Source organism: Palaemon carinicauda, chromosome 1, assembly GCF_036898095.1.
Source record: "Palaemon carinicauda isolate YSFRI2023 chromosome 1, ASM3689809v2, whole genome shotgun sequence".
Taxonomy (NCBI): Eukaryota; Metazoa; Arthropoda; class Malacostraca; order Decapoda; family Palaemonidae; genus Palaemon; species Palaemon carinicauda.
In genome coordinates, this window is record NC_090725.1 from 172963426 (window position 1) to 172986542 (window position 23117).

Genomic DNA, 23117 nt, shown 5'->3' on the forward strand with positions numbered 1-23117 from the left:
AAGGATCCGTTTCAATGGCAACCGAAGACCCTCAGTTCGCTGTGAGGGCATACCAACCTATGCCGTCAACCTCTTCAATTCCAACTTCACAAACAGTGGCACATGCCAACAAGAACGAAGAGATCCTCACTTCAATTCAATGGATGATGGAGTTGTTCCAAAAGGTACAAGAGACGATGAGAGAATCACTCAGGCAGCAACAGATACTATTGCAAGAGAGGGCGGACCGCCCCGGACCTACCAAGGGCTCCACTAAGAAGCCCTTTAAAGTGTTGAATCTCTCTCACAGCTTTGAAACCAACCCCTTATTGCCTTTGGGTTCCCCCAGGTCCCTCAGTGCGAGGCACCTCGTATATCCACCCAAGAGTTGCTTATGCATCTTCCGGTGTATTTTGCATCTTTCAGTCTTGGATGGTCTGGGATGCATCTTAGGTGTTTATCGAGCTTATTCTTAAACACATCTATGCTCACTCCTGATATGTTTCTTAGATGAGCTGGCAGCGCATTAAATAGTCGCTGCATTATCGTTGCTGGTGCGTAGTGGATTAATGTCCTGTGTGCCTTCCTTAGTTTTCCTGGTATAATTTTAGGCACTATTAATTTACCTCGGCCCCTTAATATTAGGAGTTCCCAATTTTTTCTCTAATATATTATGGTCTACCTTGTCAAAGGCTTTTGCAAAATCTAGATATACCACATCTGTGTCTTTTTCATTTATCATATTTTTATGTTTTCATATTGTGCTATCAGTTGAGTTTGTGTACTTTTTCCGGGCATGAAACCATGCTGAACTATATTGAATAAATTATTTTTTACCCAAATGATTCATTATTTTCTTTTTTTATTACCCTTTCATACACTTTCATAATATGTGATGTTAGATTAACAGGTCTATAATTGCTTGCCTCTTGTCTTGATCCACTTTTGAAAATAGGGGTTATATATGCTAATTTATGCTTAACATATCTCTCGCTCATATCTACACTTTGTCTTAGCAGTATTGCAAGCGGCTTCGCAATAGTGTGTGCAGTTTTTTTAACAAAATCGCTGGAACTCCATCTGGCTCGGCTGCTGATCCATTTTCAATTTCGCTTATAGCCTGCACAATATCTGCTTCATTAATATCTATATCCGTTAGATATTCAATATTTTCTTCTCTCATTTCTGTTTCATTATTCTTATTCAGAATTCTTGGCGTGAATTCACTATTATATTTTTCTGCTAACATGTTGCATATTTCCTGTTTTTGTTCGTTAACCGTCCTTCAATTCTTAGAGGGCATATTTCTAATCTCCCTTTATTCATCTTTTTTGCATAGGAGTAAGTACTTTGGGGTTTTTCTTGATATTTTGATATTTCTTCTAAGTCCTTTTTTTCATTTTCTTTTGATTGTATGGTCTTTTTTTCTGCATTTTCTATCTTACTTTTTATTTCCATCAATTTCCATACATTTTTTCTTTTGCAAGATTTTTCTTCCACTTTCTTATTTTCTGAAATAAGACCCTTTTGTCTCTTGGTATGCATGTCCAATGTTTATTTTTTTTTGGGGGGGGGGGGTACATATTTTTCAACCTTTTTTATCCAGTATTTTGTACAGTATATCCGTATTTACCTGTATATTATCAGTTACTAATACATTTTTCCAATCTTTGTTCAATTCTTCATTTGATTCTGACCATTTTATATTCTAACCATAGAAATTATATTTTCCATATCCTCTTCATCGTTTTGTGCTTTGTTTATCTCTACGTTCACTTGCTTTGGAATGGACTATTAATTCTATGACATTGTGGTCTGAAATTCCCGTGTTATCCACTATTATTTCTTTAACATAATTCACCTCATTCACAAATACTAAATCTAGGACACTATCCTTTCTTGTTGGAATGTGGTTTATTTGTTGCATATTATGTTCTAATAGCATATCTCGAAGCTTTTCAAACTGTCTCTTATCTTCTGCGCTACTATTACTCTCTTTTTTATATGTATATATGCAACCACTTTCTTCTATACGTTCTTTCCAATCCACGAAAGGAAAGTTAAAATCTCCGGATAGCAGTATATTCCAGTCTTTATGGTTTCTACATATATCATCTATTTTTTCTATTATCATGTCAAACTCCTTAGTATTTGGGGGTCTGTAAACTACAGTATTCACTAATTTTTCATATTCATATTCTACCGCAATCAATTCACATTCTGTGTTGCTGTATTTTTCACAGACTTTTCCTTGATTTATGTCTCTTCCATATATTGCAGTTCCCCCTTGATTCCTATTTGTTCTGTCTGATCTATATGTTTGGAAACCCTTTATCTGGTCATCACTGCCAGTCTCTTGGGAATACCATGTTTCACTTATATTTAATACATCTATTTTTTCAATTTGGGTTAGTTCTTCTAAGAACTCTATTTTCCTTTTAGAGTTACTTGTGACTAAACCCTGTGCATTCATCACTAGTATATTCTGTGTTTCATCCCCATCATTTAATATAGGTAATAATATGGATTCTCCCATGCTTCCTTCCTGTTCTGATATGATATTCTTTTCTTTATTTCCAGGAATTCTGCCATTAAGAAATCCAACTTTTCTATTATATTTGCTCTTTCACCTTCATATTTATTTTTGTGTGTATACCTGCCATTATCCCCATATATGCACCAACCCCTGGCATTATAGATGCATTCTTTGTAGTTGGGCTCTATTGTGCATATTTTGGTTGAAAGGCATCATATCTTGGAGCCTTTTGTGCATAGCGCGGTATATACTCGACTTGTTTTTTTGTTTCTTTTTTTGTTTCATTTTTGCTTTCATTTTTCTTTTCTGTTTGCTGAGTTTTCTGACTTTCATTCATGGTTGCAGGATGCATATATCAACAATCTTTGTTGAATTTGCATCCTTTTCCTTCTTTCAGGTTTTTGCATATTTTTGGATGGAGATCTCTGCATTCGTCTCCATATCCGTCAAAGTACGCACATTTACCATATATTTCATAATAATGGGATATCTTTGGATGCTTGTAGTAGCATCTTTTGCCAAATCTGCAATTCCCTCTTTTCAGTGAATTACAGACTATATCTTTCTTTTTTTTTTTTTCTTGTTCTTGCTCTTCCCTAAAAGTATGTAGGTCCGGGTACAATCTCTTGGGTCTATTATTTGTTTCCATCTGATAATTATTTTTTCGTATGTTGTTGAATGGCATCATATGTTGTATCAATGATTTCCTCTGCATCCTTATACATATCCTGTTCATTTGTCTCTTCTTCTTCTTCTTCTTCTTCTTCTTCTTCTTCTTCTTCTTCTTCTTCTTCTTCTTCTTCTTCTTCTTCAATTATTTTCAGATTTAGTTTCGCCTTAATTATATTTTCTATCCAGACTAAGCATGTTGAGCAGAATACCTTTGTGTCTTTAGTATTTATTTTTTGTTGCACTTCAGGGCAAGTAGGGTGTGTTGGTACATGGAATACATTGCATTTCCTTAATAATTGTTGCGGGTTAAGAATACTGGACCACATCTTACATGTATTGCACCATTTTGGCATTCTTTTTCCTAATGCATCAATCAGCATATTCACCATATTGGACTTTTTATTGTTCTTGAATGGAATGTGCTGATTGATGTAAACTTTCTTTATAAGTCTCTATATCACCTAGATCTTCTTTGGAATTTCTTCTATTATTTTAATGATGTTTTCTGCAGACTTGCTCCAGTTTGTTGGATCATATTGTTTCAATATGTTTGAGAATATTTTTCCGTCCCACTGCTTGGAGCTATTTGTGACCTGTTACCAGTAGATCTAGTTTTTGTTGTGCCAACTCATGGAATTTACTCTTGCTCTTGCTGATTGCAGCAATATCCCTTCAAGTCTTGTTAGTGTTAGAGTCTGCCATCTTGTTCAGATTTTTAGCATTTCACAAGATAACTATCCTATGCTGACGTTTTATCCCACTCTTCCGACCTCAAACTAATCACTGACTATTTACAAAAACTTGTATCTATATTGCACTCGATAGGCTTTTGTTATTCACGTTAAATCATCTGATTTTCTCGAATCACAAAATGAGACTCACTAGCATACAGTAACACTCACTCAGAGAGGTATGCGGAGCATATGCCCATGATGAATGGGAAACTATTCGTCTCGGAGAAGTTGGGGACCAAACTGATTGAAGATCTTGAGTTCTGGCCTAACTTTCCAACTTACCCAGAATGTTACATGAGACTGCGGGATGAACATGCAACCCATGAGGAAACTGTACCTAAAAAGGTCATTGTCTTCCAGCATGACAAGGCGCATACCATACTCCTGAAAACCTTGAAAGGAGCCGAGTACACCAACTCCAAAGTCTCAGCAATGAGCAAGAGACATCCCACCTTTCTTGCTCCTTCCTCCATCTCTTTCCCCTTTTCAGAGAAAGCACTAGACTTTTCCGTCAAGGCAGTTGACAAGGGCAAACCCTGTCCAACCCTAGAGGAATGCAAACCATTCTCTCTAGCACTGCCTACCTGCGAGGAGAAGTGGAAGGATGTCCACCTAACCTTCTCCGTCTCTAAGTTGGATCCAGAAATAGCAGGCCAGCAGTTCAATGAGAACCTTCTGAAGCTGCCAGACCATCTTCTGAGGAGGGAACAGGAGACGAAGGAGAGACTTGCGGCCTCCCTTTCTCATCAGAACTGCCTGGAAATGAGTGCAGGTCTACAGAACGCCCCAGAAATGTTCATTTTCCTGGCTAAGTCCCACATGGGTACCCTTGTGAAAGACTTATATGCTTTCCTCAGAGTGAGGAGAGCCTGCAGAGAGTTTGTTTTGGCCTCAGCGACCATAAGACACAAACCAAGGAAACTGATTACCTGGAACATCTGGGGTAAAGACCTTTTCCCACAGGAACTGGTCCAAGAGATCATAGCCAGAACAACCACGGAGATCTGGAACCTTCTCCAAAAGTGGGGCATGAGCTCAAAGAGGAAATCTTCCTCGGACGGAGGTCCCCAGCCCAAGAATAAAAAGGCAAGGAGACCACGCAGACCTGCACAACTTTCTGCCGTGACTATGACCACGATGCCTCAGACTACTTTCCAGATGGTCCCTCAACAGCTGGTAGCCCAGTCGCCAGTGTTTATCCCCAACTTTGAGAGGCAGTCGACTTCCTTTCAACTTAGTCAGAAAGGAAATGGCCCTAAGAGAAGTTTGCTCGGAGGTGACTCCTTCTGGGGCCAAGTAGGACTTGGTCACGGAAACAAATCCACAGGACCCCCCATCCAAAGAGGTGTTCCAGGTAGGGGGCAGACTGTATCACTTTCGGGATCGCTGGATCTTCGATCCCTAGGCTGACAGCCTATTAATGAATGAACTCGGGTGGAAATGGAACAGAACTCCACCCCGTTTTCCAGAATTCTTCCAACACTCCACCCCCTCGTTAGAAGAATATACCTCAGAACTCTTGAACAAGAAGGTAATAAGGAAAGTGAATTCCAGGGAAGGCTGTTTTGTGTTCCCAAGAAAGACTCAGATAAACTCAAAGTCATTCTAGACTTGTCTCTACTCAACAAGTTCATTGAGAACAAGTTCCGGAAGCTTACTTGGCAACACACAAGGACCATTTTACCAAAATGAGCAAACACAGTCTCAATAGACCCAACAGATGCTCACTGGCATCTTTTATTGAGCTGCCCTTTTTCCTCCTACCTAGGATTCATGCTACAGAAGAGCAATGCCCTTCGGACTGAATACAGCCCCAAGGATATTCACGAAGCCGGCAGACACAATCGTCCAGCAGCTACATTCCGAAGGAATTCAAGTACTAGCATATCTAGACGATTGACTGGTATGGGCAGCATCCAAGACTACTTGTCTGCAGGCAGCAAACAAGGTGATCCAGTTCCTGGAACACCTGGGCTTCAACATCAATCGTAAGAAATCTCGCCTTCCTCCAGCTCAGAAGTTCCAATGGCTAGGAATCCAATGGGACTTAAAGTCACACCACCTCTCCATTCCATCCAAGAAGAGGAGAGAGATAGGGGGATCTGTCAAGAGACTAATCCATCACAAGAGGATTTCAAGACACCAACTTATTATTCTATTTTTTGCCAGTAGCCTAATCTTGCTGAGAACTTTTTAAACAGCATGAAAATTTCTGATCTGCAGGTATTTTTCTGTAACTGCCTTAATAAGTAAAGCAATATTATTATTGTCTGGTTCAGTTCCGTATATATGCTTACATGATTTTGAAAATATATTTATAAAAGTATAATAATCTAATAGAGATTAAAAAAATTTGCATAACAATTTTATCCAATTCCATATGCGTATTACTGCCAATTTCTTTTCACAGCACATGCATATATTTATCACGTCATCAGATGGGTGCATGAAATACCTTTATTTTTCAATCTGATTAAAGAATGCAAAGAGCTGTTATATCAGTACCAATAAAAGCATTAATACAGGTTTGACCCTTCAATTATTTATTTCAGTTTAAAGACAACGAATCCCGCAATATAGGCAACAATGCTGCTTGAACTAAAAATCATTTGTAAGCTGTAGAAAACTGGCAGGCAGCTAAGTTAGATCCCATGGATCTAACTTGACCAAAAAAGAGTTCTAGCTGATTTTAGCTCATCTTACACATCAACAAAAATTCTAATTGGAGTACAGGATAACCTATTGAATTATCATATATTCTAATCAAACTCCATATACCAATTATGAATCTAAGAAAGCCAGTTTTGTGATTGGAATTCAACAAAGGTTTACCACAAGTAAGTTTGAGTTGTCTTAGATATAATTCAGCATGACCTAAAAAATCTTTAAAGAATCTTTTATTATACTTTTGTATTGGTCTTTTAAAATCCCACCCGCACAAATTCCTTAAATTCAACAAATCAAAATAGTATTTATAATGGTAATGAAACTGATTGTAGCTTAACATCCCTTGAACTCTACGAAATTGTTATGAAGACAAAACTGCAGTGATTTTGCAATAGATTCACCAAGTAATTGTACTGCAAGTTTAATATTTTATTTCTTTTTAATCCATGCCAGATGTTGTGATCCTAATTTATTCCCAAAATACCAATTCTCGCATTCTTGAAGCTTATGTAATTCTTCAGTGAAATCACACTTGACAAAGTTTCCCTCCCCATGAACAAAATATTTTTTCCTTAATGAATTCCTAAATTATATTCAAACATGGTATGGGTAATATAAATATAAATATATATATATATATATATATATATATATATATATATATATATATATATATATATATATGAATATATATATACTGTATATATATACATGTTCTTGCGTAATTGCATGAAGAAATTGAGTTTTTACATTTTCAAAATCTTGACTGCAACCAAGCTCTTTATCCATAGCAGTATTCGTTGACAGTCCATCAAAAGTCAAAGAGATAATTTTGACCCCCATGAATGCAGTTTAGCCAAAAATTGCCTTAACAAATCAACTGCACCTTGTCCATTTATCATAAAAATAGCCTATTGGTAATTTCCAACAGCCATTCCCTGAGTTCACCATAAGTGCAAGTGCTTCTCTTGCAACTGGAATACTATCATCATCCAGTTCAGTACCTATGTTAACAAAACCGTTAGATCTCGTGCCACCCCACTTGATTTGTTGCTTAATTGCTATTTCATCCATTATCAATGAACATAATAAGGGTTTACTAGTTTTCAGTGTTGCATCAGGTTTCATCTTCAATGTTGAAAATGAAAGACTGGTGAATTCCGGTTTTCCATCGACTTGCTGGTACCATTTTGATATAGTTCGAGGATTTTTATCGGATCTATGATTACATTCCTAAGCATTACACGAGGTCGGCATTATCAACTGAAGAGCAGGAATAGTTTGTAGCATGTTGATGCAGACGATGAACGTACAGTATATATATATATATATATATATATATATATATATATATATATATATATATATATATATACAGTATATATAGGTCCCAGTTATCAGGTCACGACATTTTTGCCTACACTAGGCCGAGACGGCCGACTTCACTTATTCCGCTCGGGGGCATCTCCAGCCATTTAACCTCCTTGAAGAACACTCTTGAGGATTTCCATCCTGTGTAAGCCTGCAAAGGACACAGGCAACTTTTCTAGGGTCATGGCCCGCTGGGATAATTTCCGGGTCAGCCCTTCTGATGAAATAGGTGAGTTTGTTGCTTAATTGCTATTTCATCCATTATCAATGAACATAATAAGGGTTTACTAGTTTTCAGTGTTGCATCAGGTTTCATCTTCAATGTTGAAAATGAAAGACTGGTGAATTCCGGTTTTCCATCGACTTGCTGGTACCATTTTGATATAGTTCGAGGATTTTTATCGGATCTATGATTACATTCCTAAGCATTACACGAGGTCGGCATTATCAACTGAAGAGCAGGAATAGTTTGTAGCATGTTGATGCAGACGATGAACGTACAGTATATATATATATATATATATATATATATATATATATATATATATATATATATATATACAGTATATATAGGTCCCAGCTATCAGGTCACGACCTTTTTGCCTACACTAGGCCGAGACGGCCGACTTCACTTATTCCACTCGGGGGCATCTCCAGCCATTTAACCTCCTTGAAGAACACTCTTGAGGATTTCCATCCTGTGTAAGCCTGCAAAGGACACAGGCAACTTTTCTAGGGTCATGGCCCGCTGGGATAATTTCCGGGTCAGCCCTTCTGATGAAATAGGTGAGTTTGGACCATCGCTGTTTCAGAGAAAGATTAGATCCTGTCATCTCCCCTTTAAAAAGTTGACTGTCTTTAAAGCGTGGCTCTTGGACAGGTAGGCCTTAAGGCATTCCACGGGGCACAGAGAATGGTCCTGCTGTAGTGGAACAATCTTCCATGGCACCGAGCATTTCCTGGGAAGTTTGCTTTATCCGACGACCATGAAATAGCCTTGGGAAGAGCATTAGCTTTCACTTTAGTGCAAGCTTTCAGGATCTTATTGAACAGCTTGCTATTGAGTTCAATATCAAAAGCATAAGCGATCAATCACATGGTTGATCTGAGGAGATAAGGAGCTCTGTCTGTTGACACAGTGTACTATCGTACTGTTGTCAATGACTAATTTGATGATTGATTTCATCTTTGGGTTTAATCTCTTCAGAGTCAGAAACACTGCTATCTGAAATGCAATCGACCACTGACCCTGCACTTTCCTGGAAGAGTAGTGTCCTCCCCAACCTTGTTCCGAGGCGTCCGTGTGAATAGTCACGAAAGAAAGAGGATACAGCAGAGGGACGTGTTTTGATAGACTCTTGGCAGTGGACCACAGCTTTCGCAGTAAGACCAGGTTTTTGTGGCGAAGATCTCTTCGATTATTGTAAGCCTTTGTTCTCTAGACTCTGTTGGCATCTTTGAGTCTTGCTTCCAGGATTCAGTTTGTCATGGCAGCGAACTTAAGTGAACCCAAGAACTTATGAAATATGACACCACTAAGAAACACACCCACTATTTTGCTCTAACGGACGCACACGCCGTATAAGTATAGAAAATGGGTTTATGTGTTATTCAGTCTTTTCCTAGCCTTGGTTGTGAGTAGACGTTCCTAGAAAGAGCTGCTTAGTTGCACTGCTGACTAAGTGTCAATTGCGACTGGACTTCACTCTCTGCCAGGTGAGTACTTTTGAATGAAGTAGGCACCCGACCGAGTTTGCGATTTCCTTTCTCTTGCCCTGCAGTAGAGAGAGGGCGTGTGACTTTAGATTCCAATAAAGTCCTAGCCACTGAAATTTCTGAGCCGGAGACGGCCTGGACTTCTTGAGGATGATTTGGAAGCCCAGAGACCGTAGGGATATCCTGACTTCTTGGGCTGTCTGAAGACATTCCGATTTCATTGCAGCCCAGACTAGCTGTCGTCCAGGTACACCATCACCTGTAGGCCTCTATTCCAAAGTTGTTCGACGATGGCCTCAACTAGTTTCATGAAAATCCTTGGAACTATACTGAGCCCGAAGGGCATAGCTTTAAATATGTAGGCCTTTCTTGCCAGTCTGAAAACGGCCTATTGGAAGATGCCAATATGCGTCTCTAAGATCTATGGAGATGGTGGATGTGATAGTAGGGTCCGTATTTGCAAGATGGTCAGCATCTGGAACTTGTCGTTCAGAATGAATTCATTTAGTGGGAACAAGTCCAGAATAGTTTAAAGAGTGTTCAAGTCTTTCTTGGGCACGCAGAATAGCGCCCTTGAAAGTTCATGGATTTTGTGCAACGGATGACTCCCTTCCGGAGAAGATCCTGCACATAATTCTCCCAAAAGGGGGTTGTGGGTGAAAAGAACCTTTTGAGCCAGGGTGGTTTCTGTATCCATTTCCAGCCTAACCCTTCTGGGACTATGCTGTGAGCCTAGGGATTGAACTCCCATTGATCCCTGAACAGGTGAAATCATCCCCCTACTGGAAGCTCCTCATTGGCGTTGTGAATGCCCTGCCTCTTTAATCGCCTTACCTTTACTTCTTCGGCCTCTAGATTGACCGCCTCTTTCAGACCTTCCCCTGTTACCAAAGCCCTTCTTTCGAGCTCTGGCAGTGTGGAATGTGGTGGTAACTCTCTCATACACCGGGTTGAAGGCTTGAGACAAACATACTGCTGAGGAACCGTGTGTACAGTCTGGGGGATGGCGGTAACTCAGGCTGTTGCGACAGGAAAGGATTTCCTTCCCTTAAAGTGACTTCTGGGGTTCTGGCCCTTGGGTTGAGGTCCTTCAGTGAGGGATAAATTTCCATTTAGAGGACATATTCCACTTGTCTATAAGGCTCTTATTCTCCTGAGCCACTTTTTCCATGACTTCCTTAACCAATTTCTTAGGGAAGAGGTCTTTTCCCCAAATATGGGAGTCTATCAGTTTTCTAGGTTCATGCCTGATCATAGCAGTGGCTAGGACGGGCTCTCTACATGCTCTCTTGGCTAGGAAGACAGCATGGAGATCTCGATGAAACCTATTCAGGTGAGTCTTCGCCAAGACAGGGAAGAGATCAGATTTTGAATAGTTTCCAATAAGCATCTCTAGATAGGATTGGAAGGATAAAGAGACAGATAGTCTCTTTAGCTTCCAATTCTCCTTTTAATATGGATTCAGGAATTCTAGGAAGTTTCTCATTAAACTGCTTGCCTCCAGTGTCTTTATTTAGTTTTCCAACAGTGAAGGTATGTTAGCCATCCTCCCAACTGTCCGAATCATAAGGAAGGGCTAGAGAGACAGATTTGCACTCCTCTAGCACTGGAAATGGTCTGCCCACCACTACTGATTTCTTTACAGCCTCTAAGATTTTAGAGGCAAAAGGGAAGACAGTATCCTCGGGAGCTACAAAGGCGACCTGCTTCCTGCCAAAGGCAGTAAGTTGGGTATTGGTGAATTCGGCCGTCTTCAACTCCCTAACCAAACGGGATTGAGCCTTGCCATGGTCCAGAATGATGGTTTCCCTAGGGATCGTATCATCCCTAATAAACGCTTCTGAGTTAAGCCTTATGTAGCAAATAATGATAGCTAATGATCGATGGGAAGAATTCCAAGTCCGAGACTGGCTTTGAACCCAAACCTTCTCCATTATGGAGGTACCCTTCAGTTAAGGCCATAAGTTCAGCATAACGCCAAGGTTTTTAACTGTGCATTCTGGTAGGCTCAAAGTTGGGGGAGCCTTAGAAACAGGTGCCTTTTGTAAAGCTTCTATCCTTGCTATGAGGTCTGCTAGAGAACATTCATGTTCGACGATTAGGTTTTTCATGAAAGCTTTCATGGACGCGATAAGGTCCAAGTAGGAACGTAGGAACAGGTGTTGAAGTGGAAGCTGGGGCTTGAGAAGCAGGGATGGTGGAACAAACTAAAGAGGCACTGGGAACTGTACTCACCCGATGTGCATCCAATGACTCTTCAGAGGCTTCCATGGTCAGCAGGATCCTCTCCCTCTCTAAACGACACAGAAGAAGTTGTCAATATGTTGTCGGCGTCCAGGCTCATGACTTTCAGAGTATCCAGAACTTCATCATCCACATGATGTGCTAGTACCGGTGGGAGAGGAACTGTCAGTATCTGGTGACCAAACACAGAGGTCCACTCAGCCTTGGAAAAGAGGAGGTCCTTCAGTTCCAGAGAAGGAAGATAAGGGACACCTTATTGAGAGGTCTTCTGGAAGCCTCTTACCCAATGAAAGACCGTCTTCCAACTCTGTTCTTGTTCATCTAAGGAGACATTAGTGGCATAGAAGCCGGTTTGAAGGAGATCCGTGCAAACCTTACAGATTGTAGGATCCCAGATTGCAACGGATCTCTTGGAAACATGGCAATCCGCATGTTTCTGGCAGGTCTTGTGGCCACGGGGCAACTTGACCCACCTGGTACAGGTGACTGTTGAACACTCCATATCATCAACGACCTCTAAAGAAGAAAACATTCCAATGAGTACACATCATTAAAAACTACATCTTCTTAAAATTAAGTAAACATATAAAATGTATGCATAAAATAATGTTAAGATAAATCCTAACCTAAATAAACCTATCCCCTAAATATGGCTAAAGATTATCATATAATCAAGACATATGCCAAACAGCTCAGAAATAAATGGAGATTTATGAAGCAAACTATTAGACATAGTGCAGTAGGGATATGGAGGAAAAGTTCACATCAAACCCTCCAGACTAGGTCTATTGGAACAACCTGAAAAGGCATGTTCACTCATACTGCCTAGACCAGCAATAACTGCCCCTAAGCAGCAGCAGCTGGGTTAAGGCAGCAACTATTTTTAGTAGCCAAGATAAAGACTGAACTGCGAATACCGCCAGGCATGTCAACACAAAACAGCAGAGGCATTGTAAAGTCGACAGGGAGAGAGTGAACAATTCCATTGGGAAAGGTCCACACTCAGGGGAAGTACAGGAATGAAAGACAGCTAATAAAGGAACCTGCTAAGACTTGATCATTATCGTTAACTTTTGAAAAGTGGGGGAATAGCCCATAAGACAATGAGAGCCTTACAAGCCGGCCAGGACGCTAAGAATTGGAAATTCAAAGGATGTCCTGACAACCAAATGAATCCAACTGACCAGTTCCAGAGGACAATGTTTCTCGGATATGGGAGGGGATAAGAAAGAGCAGATGACTAGTCTAAGGCTGCAGCTAAGGCAGCAGAGGACTGATCCATAACCAACACACGGCCAGTGCTAGAAGAACTCAAGCTGACAAGACCGGAAGCAAAGACAGAAGGCGACACTTTTGCCAAGATAGGCTAACCAGGCAAGGAGTCAAGACTCCACAGCAAGAAGGACATAGCACAGGAAGGGAAGTTGCAGACACAGAACAGGCAACTGCGAAGGCAGCAGAGGAGGATCCCATAGGGAGAACTGTGCAGGTTAGCTTAGCCTACCTAGCAGATGAGGGCAAACTCAAAAGCCAGGCTAAGAGAAATAGTTCCCAGTATAGTCAGGTTGTGGCCTAACTAGGATGGGGGAGGGTCAGAAAAAACACCCAAGGGTGGTCTCTAAGGCGGCAGAGAGATTTAGTCCAAGGAAGGAGAAAATCCCGCATACCTAAGGCCAGGAAAGATAGCCTACAAGTTATCCTGTCCAAGGATGGAGACGAAGCGTACTTCAGCTGCCTTGGGACTAGACAGGGATGAGAACAAAGTTCCACAGCAGGTAGACACATTAAAAGGCACAAGGGTAAAGGAAAAAAGGGGTGGTGATGTGAGACTCAGAAATTGGTGAGGTGGCATGACAGGAAGGCCTAACTGTGACATTAGAACAGGAATATTGTTCCTAGGGGTCTGCAGTGATAGGGTACAGAGGACAAGTCCTAACAATCAGGCATAGCCTACCAAAAACTTAGAGGGAAGCCTAAGAATGGGTAAGGAAACACAAGGGGGTCTACCTTTCAGCATTAGAACAGGGGCTAATGCATTCCAATAAATAAACAAGAAGTAGACACAGAAATGAAATGTTCCCAAAACCTGTGCCGCCCTGACAAACATAAAGGCTAAGTGGAAAGAGAAAACAATCGCCCTAAGACAACTGAAAACACTATCCAACTCTCAGAGGAACCCTCAAGACTGCAGCTCCCTGCTTTGACGAGTCGAGAGAATGGGAGGATAGACAGTCTCGCCTAACCATTAAAGTTATGTGAAAGAAGGGGATGGTGCACAAGTGAAAATTTACCAGGCATGGCCACCACCCAGGGTGGAGCTACCCTAAGTCAATGCTGATAAAAAAAACACACAAGAAACACCCAAAAAGGGGTTGGGATAGCAATAATTATACCACACTTTAAAAAGAATAATGTAAAACATATTCCTACAATGATATGACTAAATAACTAAGCATTTCTGAGTGATTTGGTAACATGATGTAATGGTACCAACCGCATGCCGGCCACATAACAATAAAGGATGCAAATCGAGAAATAAACGAGGTGGAGACGCAAAATTCTTCAACACACAAAAATTGGGTTACTCAACTTAGTCTATCAGGAAGAAGCTGAAGCATCCACGATCAAAAATCACTCAAAAGGATAAGAAAAACTCCACGCGATTATCACAGATGGTGATGGCAAAAAGGAATGGGACAACAGAAAACGTGTTAGTTGTAGAACATTGAGATCGGTAGTTGTAACAGCTCTTGTCCATGTATCCTACCCTATCCCTTAACTATTCGGGGAAGGATAACCATGGCTTGTTATTAACACGTCCCTGTTATATACACGATATCTCTCGGGATATTCGTTCCGGAGGTTAGAACTCCATTGATATCTCTAAGGTGAAATTTCTCTGGTATATCACTCACAGAAATATCCCAAGTACAAACATATATATATATATATATATATATATATATATATATATATATATATATATATACATATATATATATATAAATATATATATATATATATATATATATATATATGTATATATATATATATATATATATATATATATATATATATATATGTATATATATATATATATATATATATATATATATATATATATATGTCTATATGTATATATATATATATATATATATATATATATATATATATATATATATATATATATATACATATATACATATATATATATATATATATATATATATATATATATATATATATATATATATATATATATTAATACTAGTTAAGCTACAACCCATTGGAAAAGCAGGATGCTATAAGTCCAAGGGTCCCAACAGGAGAAAATATCCCAGTGAGGAAAGGATATAAACTACATGAGAAGTAATGAACAATTAAAATAAAATATTTTAAGAACAGCAACAACGTTAAAATAGAACTCTCATATTTACACTATAAAAAGAGACTCATGTCAGCCTGTTCACCATGAAAACATTCGCTGTCTTTTCTGCCTCTAAAATATTTTGCTGGGAAAAAATTATACAGCTGAAGCTGCTTGTTTATTTGATTTGTGCTGCAATGTTAATCCATGCTGTCGCACATCACTCAGTCCACCATGTGTAATGCTAAAATTCGTCTAACATATTTTGCAGTATGCTCTACCTTTGTTGTTATTTTGAGAGACGATCCATTGCTTTAAATCAATGTCATTTTGCCATTCAGGTCTAAAGGTACATTCTCCCTTCACTTTTCTGTTGCACTTTTTGTCACACATGCTCCCAAATGTTTGAAAAATCAAATATCAAAAAGCCTTAGAACGTTTGTAATTTTGTAGCTCACTTCTGTTACGTCTTGTGCCTCCTTATTTGTCCGAATAAACATATTTTCAGAACATCAAAACCTTACATTAGTGATTTAATTTTCAGCTTAGTTCACCAACGAGATTTTCATGACTTGTGCTTTGACAGAATAATGTCTTTGTAAATTCCATATTTCCCACAAACAGTCATACTATTCTGGCAAAGAATTATTTTTCCCTATTTTCCACAAAGAAATATTTGTCTGTCCGTATTCTTGAAATTTTCTGTTTATCTTCAAGCTTTGTTTTGTGACCTGTTTTTTCCACATAACATTTAGAGGCCATAGGAAATAAGCGAAATTAATCTAAAAACACTACAGTATTGATAAACGGCCTGTGTAACCTCTTCAAATGACTGACTCCCCATTTCAGAAGACTCCTCCAGTCATTGAAACTAGTTTCAGACTGTGAGGGTAGAGAGAGACAGTTTCCTACACTGATAATTTATTGATGGTTGGTTGGTTGGTTAAGATTGCCATGCCTGTAGCATGACACGGGCTCTTGTCAATGCACAGCCCGTAAGAGGATATTATTTGGAAATAGGATAACTCCAAAAGGAGCAAGGATTGGTATATTAAAAAGGAGAGGTTGGATAAAAAGGGTACTAGAACAGGAAAAGGATGAAGGATGAGTGATTAAAGGTGAGATTTGACAAGACATGGAAAGGGGAGGGGGGGGGAGCAACCCGAAAAGGAGACTCCTTTTTAGGTCCACGAAATGAAAAGTTTTAGTTAGAGAAAAAGTATTGATAGCAGCAAGTCCCAGTAAGTAGGAGAGACTGGGAGAGGAGAGAAGTATTCTGCAGTAGGAGGGAAAAGGAGTAGGTTTAAGCAAAGAGGCTTATCCCTGCTCTGTGGCTGGAAACTGGAATTGTTGCAGGAGCTGCAGGAAGGGGGTGGGGGGTCGAGGATAAGGAAAGGACTCTGGTGAGGATCTGGAAGGCGATAGGTATGAGGTCTTGTAAGGTGATAGACTCAATTTCTTGAGCCAAGGTTTGGGATGGGATTGAGGATGAGGGTCGTTGCTGGTCCTTATGAGGAGCAGTTGCAGGTTGTTGCTGATCCTTAGGAGGAACAGTTGCAAGTCAGTGCTGGTCCTTATGAGGAGCAGTTGCAGGTCGTTGCTGGTCCTTATGAGGAGCAGTTCCAGGTCATTGCTGGTCCTTATGAGGAGCAGTTGCAGGTGCAGGCGCAGGAACAGTGGTTAGCTGGTGCTGTCTTCTCTGGCGAGGAGGTCGTTGGTCTTTAGGTGGTTGGATTGGAGCTGGTTTCTTTTGGGTTTGGAGAGGATGTATTCTTCATAGCTGCAATCCTCTTGAGACGTTCTGGGCAGCGCTTATTCCAAGCATGGTGTGGCCTGGAACAGTTGGGGCAATTGGATGTGGTGTGTCGTCCTTCTTTGCGGGCTTTTATGCACACTTCTGTGCAATGTTGCTGGCTGCAGACGCCGCAGATGATGAGGCCTCTGCATTCTTCCTTGTGATGGCCAAAACGTTGGCATCTTTAACATCGAAGGGGCTCAGGAGTATATTCTTCGGTGGGGAAAGTTCCCCAGACTCCTAGATCCAGTTTGGAGGGAACTGGACCGATGAAGGTGGCAATGAGGCGTCAAACTGGAACGTTGTCTTTGCTCATGCAGCGAACAGCACAGTCAATGTTGCTGCATGAGGATGCAATGGTGATAGGCATCGTGACAGGATACCTGGTAATGACAGCTTTCTTCCTGATAAAAGCAGGATCCAGTAGCATTAAAAATGGGTCTTCCTGGAGGAATCTGGCTGTCTCAATGTCCTTGGGGTAGATGATAAGATCCCCTTTCCTGTTGGGTCTGGCAGTGATTTGCATGCCTGGCTTATTAGCCATGCAGCAACAGAGGCATAGGAAAGTTCGCTGTCCATGTGTGAAAGCCAAAACTTCGGCAGAGGTTTCTTAGTCTTCGCAGCTGGGATGTTCCCTGCAATAGTAGAAGCTTCTTGCAGGAGTGTTGTGAGGCAATCTGTGCAATTACAGTCCGTGGAGTGGGCCCCTGTTCGGTCTCCATGGCATTGGAGTGCTCAGGCACGGTGGTAGAAGGGTTGACTGCTGCTGCAAACGATTGCTGAGGAGTTGTGGGGACAGACAAGGACGAGTCTGTGCTCTCAGTCCTTGGAGTCGCAAGTGGCGATGGTGGAGCTGGTACTGGCTCTGGAGGACGTCGTTCAGGACTCTTCCCTCTCTTGGGAGGGGGTGTAGTCTCTGCCCTGGTAGCTGTTTTAGAGGCTCTGTAGTATTTAAGAACCTTGGTAGAGGCAATTTTGCACCCCTTGCAGCTGTATCTGATATGATGATGTACCATGATTACATCATCAACGTCGGAGGTGCGAAGGCCTACAGAGGTGAAAATGTGGGCACGTTGCTTGTGGTATGACTTGCAGCAATCACACTCGCAGTCGAGAGAATTGTAGCGGTCCTTGCAGTAACGGTCTCCTTCTGGATACAAAGCCCATGCCCAGTCTCCAAGATAGTGGACTGACATGGTGGCGAAACTCTATGGGGACCGCAATGAGAATTTTATTGAGAGCAGCCCCGAGAGCGAAGGTGTTGCAGGATTTCCCAGGCGATGAACGTAGTCCGTGGTCCCGGTGATCCGAATAAATTTATTGATGAGAGAGTCGGACTACATAGAGACGTGCGGACGTATAAGTAGCCCGGAAAAATGCCTAAGGAGGGTTAGCCAGGCTTAGGTTTAAATTTGTGTTTCTTTTGTTACAAAAATCATGGAATAATAATCTTAATATAAAATGTACATATTTGATTATTACATCAGAAGAAAGAGCGGAGAATTCCGCTTTTACTGATACTGAACAAAATATCTCGAATTTAAATACAAATGGGTAAAATACATACAAAGGGTTTATAGACATAGAAACACACATGTCGGAATGTGTCTGTACAAGACGACTCCTCGCTAGTTTGAAATGACTCCTCTGTCGAGTGAACCTAGTTTGAAATTACTAAACTGACGAATGTGCCTTGGGTTGATTGCAGTGATATTCTTCAATGAAATGAAGGAAATGAAAGTTTCTTTTTTGTGTGTGTCAAATACATATTGAACATTAAGGAAATGGCACAGGAAAAAAAGTAAATTTCAAGAGAAAGTGTCGGTCTTTCGTCATCCAAGTCAGACATCCTCTACAACTATGGTGAATGCTTGAAATTTGAAAAGAAGTTAGATTCATCCGGAAAACTTAAGACAAATTTCAAGAACACCAGTGAATGTCTTCTACAGCAGTTAAGGACATTGAAGGAGACAAGAAACTTTCCCTTTCACTCCTTGGCATATGACATCACCAAAGAAGAGAACCAACGAGCTGTCATCAGGAACTTAGTATGCTAGCATAACTGAAAAGACCAAATATTAAAGTCTGGGGAACTACAACAGAGATAGTAGCAGCTGTTAATGTGAATGTGTTTGTGTGGGACAAGTTCAGTCCAATTTATACATGGCACATACATAAACAAAAATGAGATTGTGTTTAATTTTGAGAGCAAGTCAAATTTTAATTTCAATGTCGTTTACTGAGAGTTGAAATTTTGTATTAAAAATGTAATTACTCATGTATTGTTTGTGTTTTGAGCATTCAAAAATGGAAGTCATTTCAACCTGATGGGGAGTGCTGTGAAAATAGTTTCAAGTGACTGGGCAGTACTGTGAAATTAGTTTCAAGTGACAGTAATACTGAAAACTAGTTCTAAGTGACTGGAGAGTGCGCTCAAACTAATTTCAAGTGACTCCAGGAGTTACATTTAGGGGAAGTCATCTGAAACGTCTACAACAGCTCCAGCAAGAGCACTCTTTTAAACTGGGATTACAAATAAGAGTAGTAATTTAGAAGAATTAATAAACCATAATTTCGAGTGGAAAAATGGGTTTGCAACAGCTTAAAAATCAAATAGTAATGTAAATGACAACAGATATCAATTTAGACAATTAGCATATAACTCTTGAAGTGTATACCTTTCCTTCCTAAAAACGAGGTTACTCTAGTATAGACCCTGTTGCAGACAGCCATATATTTTCATCTCTTATCTCGACTGCTTTTGGGACTAGGATGGCCTTGAAATTATGAATTTAGATCTTGCACTGATTATAAGAAATTATATAAAATAATTATAACAAGAAGACAACGTTCACTGACAAATGTGTATATATATATATATATATATATATATATATATATATATATATATATATATAAATATTTATATATATATATATGTGTGTGTGTGTGTGTGTGTGTGTGTGTGCATGTGCAGTATGTATACTGTATGCGTGTGAATATCTATCACTAACACTAGTGATTTTTATCAATGTAAATATCAACCTCAATGGCATTCAATATCGAATTCTAACTTTGGGAGTGTATATCCATATCCCCTGCAAATTAATTTATGATAAATGCTTCTGGGTAGGCAATGTTTTGAACCTATGCCTCTTTGTTGAAACAACGCCAGCAGGGACTCTTACCAATCGAGCGTCAAGAAAGATATGATTTTCATCACAATTCTACTGTAGGCCTACATACCGTATTCCTGTCGAATTCAGGAATCTATTGTTAGAATTAAAATCAGTAGGACATTCGTGCTGATCCTGTTCTAGCTAATGCAGTATTGTTCCCTCCCAGCACCATATCACTGAGATCACTAAAGCCCTTACAACACAGCTCTGCAAATTTTCTAACTATTATTGCTTTTATACATTATTTTACTAGTATGAAATTTCATTTTATTATTTCTGTTCCAATAATGAATCATTCATTCTGGTCGTGAGCTATTATTATTATTATTATTATTATTATTATTATTATTATTATTATTACTTGCTAAGCCACAACCCTAGTTGGAAAAGCAGGATGCTATAAGCCCAGGGGCTCCAACAGGGAAAGTAGCTCAGTGAGGAAAGGAAACAAGAAAAAATAAAATATTTTAAGAAGAGCAACAATTTTAAAATAAATATCACTTTATACACAATAAAAACTTTAACAAAACAAGAGGAAGAGAAATACGATATAAAACAGTGTTCCAAGTTTATCCTCAAGCAAGAGAACTCTAACCCAAGACGGTGGAAGACCATGGGACAGAGGCTATGGCACTACCCAAGATTAGAGAACAATGGTTTGTTTTTGGAGTGTCCTTCTCGTAGAAGAGGTGCTTACCATATCTTAAGAGTCTCTTCTACCCTAACAAAGAGGAAAGACGCCACTGAACAAATACAGCGCATTAAGAGGAATTGTTTGGTAATCTCAGTTTTATCAAGTGTATGAGGACAGAGGAGAATGTGTAAAGAATAGGCCAGACTATTCGGTGTGTGAGTGTGTAGGCAAAGGGAAAATGAACTGTAACCAGAGAGAAGGATCCAATGTAATACTGTCTGGCCAGTCAAAAGATATATATATATATATATATATATATATATATATATATATATATATATATATATATATATATATATACACAGTAACAAATAGCCTTAGTCATATAAGAATAAGTAATCTGAAGAAAGTAGGGAAAGCAGTGAAATGTGTAGCCCAAAGCAAGGGGACTAAAAGTCAAAGAAAGTTGCGGAATATTATTGATCAATTACTTGCTTGTTGCCATATTGTTATGAAAATAAGCAACTAATTGCAAACTGTGCTGATCTAGCTTGTATCTAGAAGAGAAGATATCCTTCAAAGTGCTACAGTCAAGTCAATTGTTCACAAAAACGAAACTATAATATTTGAAGCAGCTGGAATATCCTGTCATTAATTCAATGGCTTCTCTACCTATTTTACAGCGAACAAAATTATATGAATTACTCATTGATTGTTCAATTATTTCTTTTATTCTCACATGCTAACAAAATATGTAGTTAAATTTCGTATTAAATAGCTACAAACAGAATAACCTATTTTTCTGATAACTGACTTCTATCGCATAAAAATTGAAATTGTAATCACCTCTCCCTTTCATGCAATTAACCCCAGGATTCATGTGAAAATATAATACTTATTGAAATATTTTGCCTAAATATATGCCATGGCTACTTTTAATCAGTATAATTAATATCTGATCAGTTTATGTCATATATAAATTGTGTAAGGAAGTCTCGAAGTGGTAGTTGCCAATAGGTTTTGGTAGTGTGATTAAATTCACTTATATATTAAATACTATGTATATTTGAGTAATTAAATGGTGACAGATTAGAGAGACCATGAGCACTCTAGACATTTATACTTTAATTTCTATTATATAGTTATCTTTTCCAATTACAAAACACTTCAATAACCTTTGGAGCATACTAGTATAAAACATTCATCTTAAAATCCACCGGAGAGGTCTCCACTGTTGACTAACTGTAAGGCTTTGGCCACAGCTGGCGCGACTAGCGGCAAGGTTAGAGGTAAGAGGTTCCCACGCCAAATTGAAACGTAAGGTATCATATGCGGGTGGCCACATTGGAGGAGCAAGAAGCCTCCAACTGCTGCAACTGCCGCCAAGTTTCGAGTGTCTTTACCCATGATTACACAATTTTTCATCAGTTTCTGAATGGGTACGAGCTCAGATGTCCGTTTCCAGCCATGGCTAATCAATCTATTGGGAGGTGTTTCGGAGAGCAAAAATAAGTTAAATAAATGGAAGGTATGGCAATCAACTGCAAATGGAGGGTAATAAGATGGTGGGTAGGCCTGTGCCTTTTTGTGGTTTGCAATCTATTTGATAACCATATATATATATATATATATATATATATATATATATATATATATATATATATATATATATATATATATCATAAACATTCTAAAAATGAAGTAGAAAATTTTCAAATGTAAAATGAATCGTATGTACCTTTAAACAATATATCTTATGCAAATACTAGTTATTTCTGGAATAAAAGGGACAATGATATTTTGAAACAATTATAATGGCTGGTAATAGAGAGACTGAGGGCTGATAAGAGAGAGATTGAGGTTGTCTATAGTTCGACGTTTGTTTTGTGATCCTGAATCCAAGAAGGATGTTGCCAACAAAGAATCAAAATCGTGTGTAAAATATAGATATTTATTAAATCTGTCGTCACACAAACAAGGCTGGTAATATTGATTGTAAATTTAACTTATTTTCCCTTCTCTGTTTATCAAAATAGTGGATCCAAACTCTTGTATAATCTATTATGCAGTTTAAAACACAGATTTTTAATCAGAAGTAATTTCCTACTCAAGCACCATCATCCTGTTTGCGAGGAAGGCTGTCTTCAACAGCTGGGAGTGAGGAGACAAGAGAGGTGCAGGGGTTCCAGTGTCATTTTGTTGCTGGCCTGTCGCCCAAGCCAT

At 39.2% G+C, this 23117-nt stretch overlaps 1 protein-coding gene across 1 annotated transcript in view; it reads left to right on the forward strand.

Moving 5' to 3' along the window:
- Window positions 1-23117, forward strand: part of LOC137652864 (elongation factor 1-alpha-like) — a 73827-nt gene that overhangs the window by 41688 nt on the left and 9022 nt on the right. The gene's annotated exons all lie outside the window — the stretch shown is intronic.